This window comes from Oryctolagus cuniculus, chromosome 17 (genome assembly GCF_051225735.1).
Source record: "Oryctolagus cuniculus isolate XC-2025 breed Fujian yellow rabbit chromosome 17, ASM5122573v1, whole genome shotgun sequence".
Lineage (NCBI taxonomy): Eukaryota > Metazoa > Chordata > Mammalia > Lagomorpha > Leporidae > Oryctolagus > Oryctolagus cuniculus.
Genome location: NC_142883.1, coordinates 61,849,583 through 61,862,494, shown reverse-complemented (window position 1 = coordinate 61,862,494; position 12,912 = coordinate 61,849,583). Strand labels below are relative to the sequence as shown.

Sequence of the window (12,912 nt, the reverse complement as noted above, 5' to 3'; positions counted from 1 at the left end):
ATACACAGACTTATACACATACACAGACCCCCCATACACGCACACGGCCGAGAGCTCCGCCCAGCTCACATTGTGTACACGTGACAGTCACTGCTCTGCCTTTCCCGACGTAACCATGGCATCCACACACGCATGCTCGCACTCACACCCACACACATTCACACTCGCCCACTGACCCGTCTGCAGGCAGGGATCTCACGCGGCTGTCTATGCACACACACACACACATCACTCAGCCTCACCCAGTGCCCAAGCTGTCCCAGGCTCCTCCTGCAAGGAGCTCACTTTATTTTTTTTTTTATGATTTATTTATTTGAAAGTCAGAGCTACACAGAGAGAGGAGAGGCAGAGAAAGAGTAGAGGTCTTCCATCCGCTGGTTCACTCCCCAGATGGCCGCAACAGCCGGAGCTGTGCCGATCTGAAGCCAGGAGCTAGGAGCTTCTTCTGGGTCTCCCGTGCGGGTGTGGGGGCCCAAGTTTTGGGGCCGTCTTCTACTGCTTTCCCAGGCCATAGCAGAGAGCTGGATCAGAAAAAAAGCAGCCAGTCTTGAGCCGGCACCCATCTGGGATGCCGGCACTGCAGGTGGCAGCTTTACCCGCTGCGCCACAGTGCTGGCCCCTGAACTCGCTTTCACCAGTGCCCTTAGGAGGGAGGTCCGCTAGCACAGAAGCACAGACAGGTTAGGTCACTCATGTAAGGACACACAGCTATCAACAGGGAAGCTGGAATCCAAGCCTGGGCCTTCAGCTACCCAAAACCAAGCTCTGAACCACGACACACCATGGTCTCGTGGGAGGCCGAAATAACCCGGATCATAATGGCAGGCGTGGGAAACCATTTGTGGTCTTGCTGCGTCTGTTTGCACTCACTTGTCTCAGGCAGGGTGGGGGTTGGGGGTGGGAGGGACCCAGCCAGCCTCCGTCTTTGAGAGAAGTGGAAACAGGCACCTGTGTGACCCTCTCTGGGCCTGTCTCCTGATGTGTGCGCCGAGCGCTCTCCAGGAAACCAGAGGCTGGAGTGTGCCCGCTCCAGTCGGGGAGCTTCCTGAGGGGGCGGGGCAGGGCACTTGGCACAGTGGGTGTGGCCCCATTGCATCCCAGGGCCATCACAGACTGTGTTTGGCTTGTGGGTTCTGGGTGCTGGCGCATCTGGCCCAAGGAAGCTCACCTGGGCCCCTTGCTGTAAGGTGTCACACGGTGACAGAGGGACAGGGGAGGGGCGCTTCCTACACACCAGCATCAGTGGACTCGTGCAGGCAGGGCCTCCGTGGCCCAATCTCCCCGCTGAGCTCCCACTGCTCAGCGCTGTCGCAATGGACTTTGGGAGGGCCACATTCTAACTGTGGCGCACTGCTCGCCCCTGCTACCTGGAGCCGCCTGGGCACCCCAGCTCTGCCAGGGAGGTGCGGGCTGTGTGACGGGCAGCTGGGGCATCCTGTGGCTTCTCCCAGGACATCTCCCGACCTTCCTCTGGCTGCCCGTGGTGGGGTCGGGGGCACACCTCCCGCTGGGGCACTGGCTGAGACAGTGGCAGGGCAGCCCTGACCCAGAGCCGGGGGCTGCACCCCACGGAACCCAGGTACTCCCCAGCCACCCCTGCTCTCCCCAGGCACCCCCATTCCCTCGCACCCCAGGAGCTCTTCCTGGACACAAGCTTGTCTGGCTGCGGCCGAGGCTCGGGGCTCAGCTCTCACCCCTCATCCTCTGTCTGCCACAGCTTTCCTCCTCTCCAGTCTCCCGGCGGGGAGGGTCCATGTGCCACCCCCGAACAGGTCAGCCCAGAGACCCTGATCGTTGGACTGGATGTGCTAGGTCCCCTCAACAGGGGACACCCCAGGCATCCCAGATACCTGCCTGGGAATGAGGAGTCCACCTCTCCCGGATCTGATCCCCAATCTCCAACCACCCCTCGTGCACACCCGTCAAGATCAAGTTCACTGACTACTGACTTCTCCATCACCCATGCACTCATTATCCACTGTTGGCTTCCTGTAAGTCTTCCCATCCTTTCTCTCCATGCCTGCGTATGCATGATATCCCCCACCCACCCATCTAGCCACCCTCGTGCATCCACCCCCATGTATGTCACAAACACGCATTTTCACGCCCCGACCGACTCCTCAGCTGTCCACACATCTGCCTGTGTCTCACCCATCCGTGCACAGGCTCATCCAGCCGTGTTACAAATACTTAGTGAGCACTGCACACCGGGCCTCATCCTAGGCCCCGGGAGGAGTAGAGCGAGTAAAGGCAGACGCATGACAACCAGGCAAAGGCACCTGGGAGGGCTTCCTACAGACAGAGGGGTGGGGACAGCAGAGACACCGCCCATTCGACAAAGCAGGTGTGCAGGATAAGGCCTGGTTGGGGTGAAGTTTGCAAAGCAAGGAGAGGTAGGGGTGCTAGGGCTGGCCACACAGGGGCATACCAGCCTTCCTGCCCTCGGCGCTCTCCCACAGGGCTCAGGAGGCTGACTGTCTTGTCAAGCAACAGCTCCGGGTGCAACCCGGTGTGGGGAGCTGGGGCGGACTGCAGAACCCCCAGCCATCCTGCTGCCCATGCCAACGTGGCTGCCTTCACGCCTGCACCCTCACCCTGGTCCCGAGGTGCTGCAGCCTCTGTTTCCAGGGCCTGACCCCTCCTGCCCCAGGCCCAGCGGCCCTTCCTGCCCCCACCCTGCTCTCACCCTGGCCCTCTCGTGGACTGCAGAGGCCGGGCCTGAGCTGCTGCTGGGTCCTGCAGGGTGTTAGAGCCGCAGGACCAGAGCCGAGACCACAGACCACAGAGTGAGAGGGAGGTGCTGGTTCCTCCAGCAGCGGCCACACTGGGCTGACACCTCCAGCTTCCAACGGCGCTCACGGTGAGCTCGGCCATGGTGAGGAATTCCTGCTTCTGCAAGCTTTGCTGGACAGTTCCCGCGGGGGGCCCAGCCCTGCCCCAACAGCCCCGAGGATGGGAAGGCCTATGTCTGGCCGCAGCCCAGACACCCCAAATCCCAGCCACTGCGGAGGCTTCCATCACCCAGCAGCCCCACCCCTCCACCAAGCTGACCCCAGGCCTCCTGAAACAACCATTAATCATCATAACACAGTCACCCGTTTATGCTTAGAGACTTTACAAATTATTTATTTGGGGCCGGCACCGTGGCTCACTTGGTTAATCCTCCGCCTGTGGCTCTGGCATCCCATATGGGCGCCGGGTTCTAGTCCTGGTTGGGGCACCGGTTCTGTCCGGGTTGCTCCTCTTCCAGTCCAGCTCTCTGCTGTGGCCAGGAGTACAGTGGAGGATGGCCCAGGTGCTTGGGCCCCCGTACCCACATGGGAGACCAGGAAAAAGCACCTGGCTCCTGGCTTCGGATCAGCGCAGTGCACCAGCCGTAGTGGCCACTTGGGGAGTGAACCAACGGAAGGAAGACTTTTCTCTCTGTCTCTCTCTCACTGTCTATAGCTCTACCTGTCAAATAAAAAAATTATTTATTTATTTTAGAGGCAGAGCCACAGACAAAGAGACAGAGACAGAGAGAGGTTTTCCATCTTCTGGTTCACTCCACAACTGGCTGTAATGGTCATTCCTGGCCAGGCCAAAGCCAGGAGCCAGGAGCTTCTTCCAGGTCTATCACATGGGAGCAGGGGCCCAAGGACTTGGGCCATCTTCTACTGCTTTCCCAGGCCACAGCAGAGAGCTGGATCGGAAGCAGAGCAGTCGGGATTTGAACCAGCGCTCCAATATGGGATGCTGACAGCACAGGCAATGGCTTAACCCACTGCGCCACAGTGCCAGTCCCAGACTTGCCTTTCTAGTGAGGAAGTGAAGCTCAGGGGGCTGAAGAGGATGCCCAGTGACAGCCCTGCAAGGAGAAATCAGTCACCCCTCCTCCCGGACCCACTGGCTGCTGCTGTCTGGCAATGTCCCCGCTCTGCCCACGTGTCCTGGTCCCGCCCTTGCCTGGCGTACCCTCCCCCCTCCCCTTGTCCACACAAGACCCGACCCCTAGACCCAGGTCAGCTGACCAGGACGAAACAGACTCACTCCTGCTAATATCCACACAGCCAAGCCAAAGTTGTTTATCTGATCTTCTGAGAAATTGGGAGACGCCAAATCCAAACACAGGCTGGTGGTAGCTGGCACGAAAAGCCAGTCCCCTCGGCTTTAAACCTAGAAGAAGGGGCCGGTGCTGTGGCACAGCAGGTGAAGCAGTGCCGGCATCCCATAAAAGTGCCGGTTCAAGTCCTGGCTGCTCCACTTCCAATCCAGCTCTCTGCTGTGGCCTGGGAAAGCAGTGGAAGATGGCCCAAGTGCTTGGGCCCCTGCACCTGCGTGGGAGACCTGGAAGAAGCTCCTGGCTCCTGGCTTCGGATCGGCACAGCTCTGGCTGTTGTAGCCATCTGGGGAGTGAACCAGACTTTTCTCTCTCTGTAACTCTGCCTTTCAAATAAATAAATCTTTTAAAGATATAAATAAATACATAAATAACCTAGAAGGGGAGCAACTCGGAAGCAGCCGCCAGTTCCACTCTGGTTCTGTTTCTGCTGGCCAGCCCTTTCCTGCCCCTAGAGACCAAGCTCCACGCTCAGAGCGGGAGCACCCCTCCTCCTCTCTACCAATGAGGAGCTGCCTGCTTCTAGAGCTGCAAATGAAAGCACTTGGGGCTTGAACCCACTCCTTGGTCATTTTGTCTTTGAGGGGTCCCCGCCCAGAGGATCTCAAAGGTTAGGCACAAAGAAGGAGGCAGGCGGCTGTCCCTGTGCAGAGACGGCAGTGCAGAGAGTGGCGGGGAGCCCCTGGGTCATGCCTGGGTGCCCGCAAAGCTCAGCTTCGCAGGGGGCTAGGGGTCCAGGGACCGCAGTCAGAGGGGAGGGTGGAGGCAGGGCAATGGGCCGAATGAACGGGGATTTAAGGTGTCCCCAGTGTCCAGTTATAAACAAGCAGGTTGTGGTCAGACCTGTGGTTCCTCTGTCAAGTCCTTGTGGGCAGGTGGACCCTGAGGGACCTGAGCCTGAGACCAAGGTCATTCCTGATGAGACACTGACTCCTGCATACGACGGGTGTGGTGGGCACCCCTGCCGGACGCCAGCCACAGGCTCCTTGGTGGATGCAGGTGCAGCCACGCCCCCCCACCCCACCCCACCCCCAGAAAGAGCAGCATTTGCTGCAGCTCTTGTAGGAGAGAAGCAGGGGGGAAAGGGACAGCAGGCAGACCTCTAACATCGGCCACTTCCGGTCTGAGAAGGTTCTAGAATGCTGAGAAAAGAAGGCATGCCGGATGGGGGTACGGAGGCTGAGGTGTGTCGCTTACGCTTGTGGTGGACGCCTTGGGCAGCCGTGGACCAGCTGGTCCGGGGTGGAACGCGGAGGTCCCTGAGGAGCCCCGCATCAAGGACCGGGCAGGCTGCGTGGCTGGAGCGGCAGGTGCTGGGGGTGTTGGTGGGGCTGCTTTCCCCCCAGGCCCCTCCTTGGCTTGTGCCTTCCTCTGGTGGCCTCACATGGTCGTCCCTGTGCAGTGTGTGGTGTGTGTCCTAATCTCCTCTTCTTATATGGTCACCAGTCATAGTCACACTGGGCCAGCGCCTACCCCTCATGACCTCACTTAAACTTGATTTCCTTCTTTAAAAGACTTAATCTCCAAATAAAGTCACATCCTGAGGTACTAGGAGTTAGGGCTTCCACACACAGATTTAGGGGGAGGACACGATTCGGCCCACAGTGGGCCCTAGGTAGACAATGAGCTGGGTGAATGTGGAAAGGGCAGGAGAGAGGCCAGCAGGACCCAGAAAGGCCCCAGTACCAGGCTGAAAAACCAGGGCTCTGTCCCCTAAAAATAATGGGGCAACCACAAGAGCCAAATTTGTAGTAGAACTTTTGGCCCTTGCTCTAGCAATTGGTGTAGGAGGAGGGTCAGAAGGGAGGGGAGAAACCGGGGGCCAGTTTGTGGGAGTTGGGAGCAGGATAAGGGGGCCCCTAGAGCCCAGAGCTCCCTAAGGAGGGTATTAGCCACTCCAACCCATTTTACAGATGGGAAAACAGAGACTTGGAGAGGTTTCATGACTTCCCTGATTTACACCAGTTTTTTTTTTTTTTTAAGATTTATTTTATTTATTTGAAAGGTGAAGTTACAGAGAGAGGAGGAGGAGATAGAGAGATCTTCCATCTGCTGATTCACTCCCCAAATGGCCACAATTACCAGGGTTGGGCCAGGCTGAAGCCAGGAGCTTCTTCTGGGTCTTCCACATGGGTGCAGGGGCCCGAGGACTTGGGCCATCTTCTGCTGCTGTCCCAGGCACATTAGCAGGGAGCTGGGTCAGAAGTGGAGCAACTGGGTCTTGAACCAACAACACCCATAGGCGATGCCGGTGTTGCAGGCGGCGGCTTAACCCCTGACACCACAGCGCCAGCCTCCAACACCAGTTTAGTACACAAGAAGCTTCAATAGTAAATCAGTCAGGTCTGGGGTAGCCCAGCAAACACTGAAGAAAGTGGGAGAAGGCAAAATTCAAATATGGGCTGCTCACCCCCAGAAATGACGAAGCCCAGAACGGGGCGGGGCGGGGGAGACAGGAAGGCGGTGGCAGAGGCAGGGCTGATGTGGGGACAACAAGGGAGGAAGCTGGCAGCTAGGAGATCCGTCCAGCGTCTCTCGGGAAGTTCACAGACATAGGTGGCAAAGCCCGATTTCCGGCGGCCAATCCACCCTCACACATCACTCCCATCCTCCAAATCAGGTCTAGGATTTGTCTCAGACCCCTCCCCACCCGCCCCGCCTCTGGGCAGCCCCCATTCCACTCCCAAGCTGCCCACCATGACCCCGGGTCAGGAGCATCTGGGCAGTCAGCCAGGGAGTTGAGAAACACAGCCAGCTGGCGCCTGTGCGGCAGACGACGCCCCGCCCCCACCCCGCCCCCACCCCGCCAGACTGCCCAGCTGGAAGCCAGGCCCTCCAGACTGCTCCGGAGTGAGAGGCAGCCGCTCACAGCTGGTGAAGCAGGACAGGGCAGAGCTGGGCTTGCTGTGGTCAGGCTTCTGTGGATGGCACTCCACTGGCCAGCTGACCTATCCCGCCTTGCGAAGCAGACCACACCAGCGAGGCTGCGTGGGACACTGGACGGAACCTCGGCGCCGGCTCCAAACTGGCCTCACTTCCAGTTCTGGTTCTGCCCAACTCAGGGGGCCAAGTCACTGCCCTCGCCCAAGCTTACTTCCCTCTGCGGCAAAATTGAAGCTGGAATCATTCTCATGCAGCTCACTGCAAGAGCCTGGGGCACGGCAGGTGCCTGATATGGTTTGAACGTGATTTGGCTCCCAAACTCCCAAAGGGAAAGACCCCACCCCCCAAAGTTGTAAGTTAATGGTACTGGGCAAACATGTGGCACAGTGCTAAGTCACCACCTGGGATGTCCATATCCACATTGGAGCCCCTGGTTCAAGTCAGAGCTTCACTTCCAACTCCAGCTTCCTGCTAATGTGCACCCAGTGCACCCGCAGGTGATGGCTCAACTAGTTGGCTCCCTGCCACCCACACAGGAGACCTGCATTGAGCTCCTGGTTTCTGGCTTTGTCCTGGCCCAGCCACAGCTGTTGGGAGCATGTGGGGAGTGGGCAGGCTGATGGGTAGAGGATCTCACCCTCTCTCTCTCTCTCTCTGCCTTTCAAATAAATAAATTATTCTTATTTATTTTTAAGATTTATTTCTTATTTGAAAGGCAGAGTTACAGAGGGGTGGGGGAGAAGTCTTCCATCCACTGGTTCACTCCCCAGTTGGCTGCAACGGCCGGAGCTGCATCAATCCGAAGCCAGGAGCTTCTTCCAGGTCTCCCACGCGGGTGCAGGGGCCCAAGAACTTGGGCCATCTTTTACTGCTTTCCCAGGCCATAGCAGAGAGCTGGATTGGAAGTGGAGCAGCCGGGACTGGAACCAGCGCCCATATGGGATGTCAGCACTGCAGGTTGCGGCTTTACCCGCTATGCCACAGCGCTGGCCTCTATAAATAATTTTTAAAAATAAATTAATGGTACAAAGAGGGTGGAAACTTAATGAAGTTATGCAGGTTAGGAGGTGGAGACTAGAGGGAGGTGCTCAGGAGCACGTCCCTGGAAGGGAATTCTCATAAAAGCCTGAGTCAGGTGGCATAGCAGGTTATGCCGCCGCCTGCAATTCCAGCATCCCATATGGACACCGGTTCGAGTCCCAGCTGCTCCACTTCCAATCCAGGTTTGCCCATGGCCTGGGAAAGCAGTAGAGGATGGCCCAAGTCCTTGGGCACTTGCCCCTGATTGGGAGACCTGGAAGAAGCTCCTGGCTTCTGGCTTCAGATCAGCCCAGCTCTGACCACTGCAGCATTTGGGAAGTGAACCAGTGGGTGGAAGACCTCTCTCTCTGTCTCTCCACCTCTCTGTATGTAACCCTCCTCTCCAATGCACTGATAAAAATCTTCAAAAAAAATTAAAACAAACAACTTAATTATGACATGGGCAAAAGACATGAACAGGCATCTCACTGAGGAGATGTGGATGGCAAGCAGAGAAAGGATGTCCAACACCATTAGCCACCAGGGATCGAGCTAGAATCACAGAAAGACATCATCACACACATAGGTGAGGAGCTAGAAGGAAAAAGAATAACTCCAGACGCGAGTGGGGACGTGGAGCCACAGGCTTCCTCGTCACTGCTGATGGGACCGCAACTTGGTGTGGCCACACTCTTCTCATGCTCCTTGGATTTCCCCAAGTGAGTTGAAAACACAAGTCCACTCAGACACTCGCACGTGGGTGCAGCTCTGTTTATAAACGTGGAACTGGGAAACCACCGATGCATCGTCAGTAGGTGAGTGGATAAATAGATACATAAAGGGAGCTACATCCAGACTAGGGAGCAGCATCCAGTACTGGGAAGAGCAAGCTGTGGGAAAACACAGAGGACTCTCCGACACCTATGACTCAGTGAAAGAAGCCAATGCAAACCGTCCTGCGTGCTCCCAGTTCTACGGCCTCCTGGAATAGACGAGAGGTTGCCAGAAGTCGGGGGAAAGAGGGGATGAACAGATGGAGCATGGAGGAGATTTTGAGGCCCTGAAAGTCCCTTGTGTGATGCAACGATGGACGCATGTCCCTGCACGCCCAGCACCCAGGAGCGTTAGGCGATGGTGACCGTCAACACAGGCTCTGGCGTCAGATGCTGATAAGCGGGTGTGCGTGGGGGCCGGGAATATTTGGAGATACAGCCTTTAAAGCAGTAGAGAAGGCCCCAAATCCAACACGACCTCACCTGAGCCTCCATGGCGCACGCTTGGCCCCTAGGGACGTCACCCCCTTGTCCTGCCTGACAAGGACCGGGCAGACCCCCTGCCCCAGTCTTCCAGGGATGGTTGCAGTGGTGGCCTCTGGGAAAGGAAGTCTGGGCTCCAGTGGCCCCAGTGGCCCACAACCCCACCTCTCTTGGAGCCCTCTTGCTTGGCCTGGGCTGGAGGGCAAACCTCCTGCCCTCCCCAAGTGTTCTCCGTTACGATGAGTCCGCTTCCAAAGCCCTCTCTCAGCCTTCTTTGGTTCAGGCTAAAGGACACTGGTTATCAAAGGAGCAGCTGAGTAGTGAGACCCAGGGAGAGGTGCAGGCCCTGGAGACCAAGGGATCTCACCCCAGATGGCAGAGAATGTTCCATCTCGGCTCCAGCAGACTCCTATGAGGGGTATGAATATCCCAGCTTCCGCTCTTCTCCCCTCCCCGCCCCACCCCTGCCCCACTGGGGCAGGTCGCTGGCGGAGGTGAAGAAGCCAGATGGGGAAGGCTGGCATCTCAGGGAGAGATCCCTGAGACAGATCCCAGAGCTGGACAGAAAGGGGGAGGGGGAGGCAGGAGGAGCCAAGGGGCTGGGCAAAATGGCCCAAGCAAAGCCCCGGGGATGGGCGCCCCCCGCCCTGGCATCTCACACAGACAGACCAAGCCTCAGGCCTGTCCATGGGGTAAGAGGCTCCCACTGAAGGCCCGTTTCCCAGGCTCCAGGGGTTGACCCAGCCCGGGGCACAGACTCCCAGCAAAGTCAGACTTGGCGTCTGCAGCTGCCGATGAGAGGATCCTGATAGCAGCATCTTCAGGCTTGTGAAGCAGGGTATTTCCAAAAAAAGAAAATGGGCAGGCCAACCGCCAGAAGGGCCAGGAACCACGCTCAGGGCTTTGCAGCCTGAATCACTCAGCTCTGTGCTTGCCAGAGACCCCAGGAACCAGGCGCCACGGGGCCGCCGCCAGCCACATGGACTCTTCCTGTTCCTGCTCTGTAACCCGCTATCTCCGGAAATGAGGCCCTGGGCTGCGTGTTGCATTGGCCACACCAAGGCCACGAGCCTTCAACAGAACTGCAAGCAGGCCTGAGGGAGTAAGCACCAGCATTCCAGTTAGGGGGACCCTGGAACATGGAAGAAGTTTCCATCACGCCCACGATTCCACACGCAACCTCTCCAACGGTAGAGTAGTTCCTCCAAGAGCAGCTTTGAAGGGGGACTGGCGCTTGGTACGTGTTGCCAAGTTTCTTTCCTAGGAGAGTCTAACTAATTCCCAAGCACGGTCTGCAAAGCAGTCCTGCTTGGCCACACATGCACACATCATCATTAAAAATGTTTATACTTGGGGCCGGCGCTGTGGCATAGCAGGTAAAGCTGCTGCCTGCAGTGCCAGCATCCCATATGGGCACCGGTTGGAGTCCCAGCTGCTCCTTTTCTGATCCAGCTCTCTGCTATGGCCTGGGAAAGCAGTAGAAGACGGCCCCAAAACTTGGGCCCCCACACCCGCATGGGAGACCCGGAAGAAGTTCCTGGCTCCTGGCTTCGGATCAGCTCAGCTCCGGCCGTTGTGGCCATCTGCGGAGTGAACCAGCAGATGGAAAACCTCTCTCTCTGTCTCTACCTCTCTCTGTAACTCTTTCAAATAAACAAATAAATCTTAAAAAAGTGTTCATACAGTCCTAGGCAAACCATGAGTGACATGCCAGCAGCTTCCCTGGCTTGCCCCACCCCCGGCTCTGTCTCCCATTCCTATGTTTGTATATTACTTGTGCACTCCTAAAGTCTCCAAGACTTCGGACACATTTTATTAGCTGTTTCGATGATGGATTTTTTTTCTTATTTTACTTTTTGTGACCTTGTGCTAAAATTAGCTGGCATTTGCTGAAAGAAGAGGTTAGGATTAAGTTCAGCTGTGTGTTACAGGGGACAAGCAGAGGCTCAGACCACATGGAAGTTTCTTTCTTTTCCACATAAGAGGGGCCTGGAGAACAGCAGTCCAGGGCCGGCTTTGCAGCCTCTCCACAAACCCCTAAGGGGCCCAGCACCTCTCAGACCAGCCCCTGCCGTCCTAGGCATGATAAGGCCGCATCCCCACTGCGCCAGGCAGTGACCAGAGGCCCACCTTGACCCCAGACCCCTCCCCTTTCCACCCTTCTAATTGCATCTTTTCTTTTTTTATAATGATTGATTGATTGATTGACTTGAAAATCAGAGCTACAGAGAGAGATTGATTTCTATTTGCTTGTTCACTCTCAAGATGGCTACAAACGGCCAGGGCTGGACCTGACCAAAGCCAGGAGCCAGGAGCTTCCTCCAGGTCTCCCATGCAGGTGCAGGGGCCCAAGCACTTGGGCCATCTTCTGCTTTCCCAGGCCATTAGCAGAGAGCTGGATCAGAAGTGGAGCCGCCAGGACTCGAACCAGCACCCATATGGGATGCCAGCGTCATGGGTGGTGGCTTAATTCACTACTCCACAAAGCCTATTGCAGCTCATTGACCAAAATTTATACACATGACCTTGGCTAGCTAACACAGAAGCTGGGCAAGGAACCCAGATAAAAAGCAGGGTCTTCCTGGGGAGTGAGGGAAGGAAGCTGGGAGGAGCCAAATGTTTCTTCCATAGACAGGGATAAAAATCATATTGAAGGGGCCAGCACTGTGGTATAGCGGGCAACCCTGCCATTTGCAGTGCCGGCATCTCATATGGGCGCCGGTTCGAGTCCCAGCTGCTCCACTTCTGATCCAGCTCCCTGCTAATGGCCTGGGAAAAGCAGCAGCAAATGGCCCAAGTGCTTGGGCCCCTGCCACCCACATGGGAGACTCGAATGGAGCTCCTGGCTCCTGGCTTCCACCCGGCCCAGCGCTGGCTATTGTGGCCATCTGGGGAGTGAATCAGCAGATGGAAGATCGCTTTCTTTCCCTCCCTAATTCTGACTTCGATTTTTTCTGAAAAAATTGTGTTGAAGACAACCTAACCGCACAAGAACAATCATGAAGTTTACGACGATGATGGTAGATAACAATTCCTAAACAGTTATTGCAACGTTTAAAAAAATATCTGCGTGGGAGGCCATTGATTTAAACTAAGCTGTCGCACTGATACAGAGCCCAGACCAATACAGAGTTTAACCACAGTGTCTGAGCTCTAGTTAATTGCAAGAGGCTCTGTAACCAATTAACCAATTAAGCTGTCTCCACACCGCACTTCTGTTTCCCATAAATGCTGTCAGATCGTGTTATTGGAGAGAATTCTCCGAATCTGCTTCAGGTCTGGGGACTGCCTGCTGCACACATTGCCTTTGTTTTGCTTCATTCTGTCTTGTTTATAATTGCTCAAGTAAACGCTGTTGCATTTGATTAGTTTAAGATTTTTCCTTTTAAGAAGTAATAGTGAGCGCTGTTCTTGGCACTGGATGGGGATTGCCTAATCCTCACCACGCCCCTGGGAAGTAGGCAGCGTTACTATCCCCATTTAACAGCGGCGGGGACGGCGGCACAGACAGGCGAGGCCATTGGCTTGAGGTCACTCAGTGAACAGGAAGAGTTGTGGATCTGAACGCAGGTGGCTTGGCTGCAGAACCCACAGGGCAACATGCACTCCGAACACAGGCGCTTGGTTCCCGCCACCACGGGCTTATTATCTAAC

At 56.3% G+C, this 12,912-nt stretch overlaps 1 long non-coding RNA gene across 1 annotated transcript; it reads right to left on the bottom strand.

Moving 5' to 3' along the window:
• Positions 1-249: 249 nt before the first annotated feature.
• On the bottom strand, positions 250-5,559 carry LOC149121272 (uncharacterized). Its single transcript, XR_016224036.1, has 2 exons — positions 5,297-5,559; positions 250-521 (listed from the first exon to the last, which is right to left on the bottom strand). It is a non-coding gene; the product is annotated as an uncharacterized LOC149121272 (long non-coding RNA).
• Positions 5,560-12,912: the final 7,353 nt, after the last annotated feature.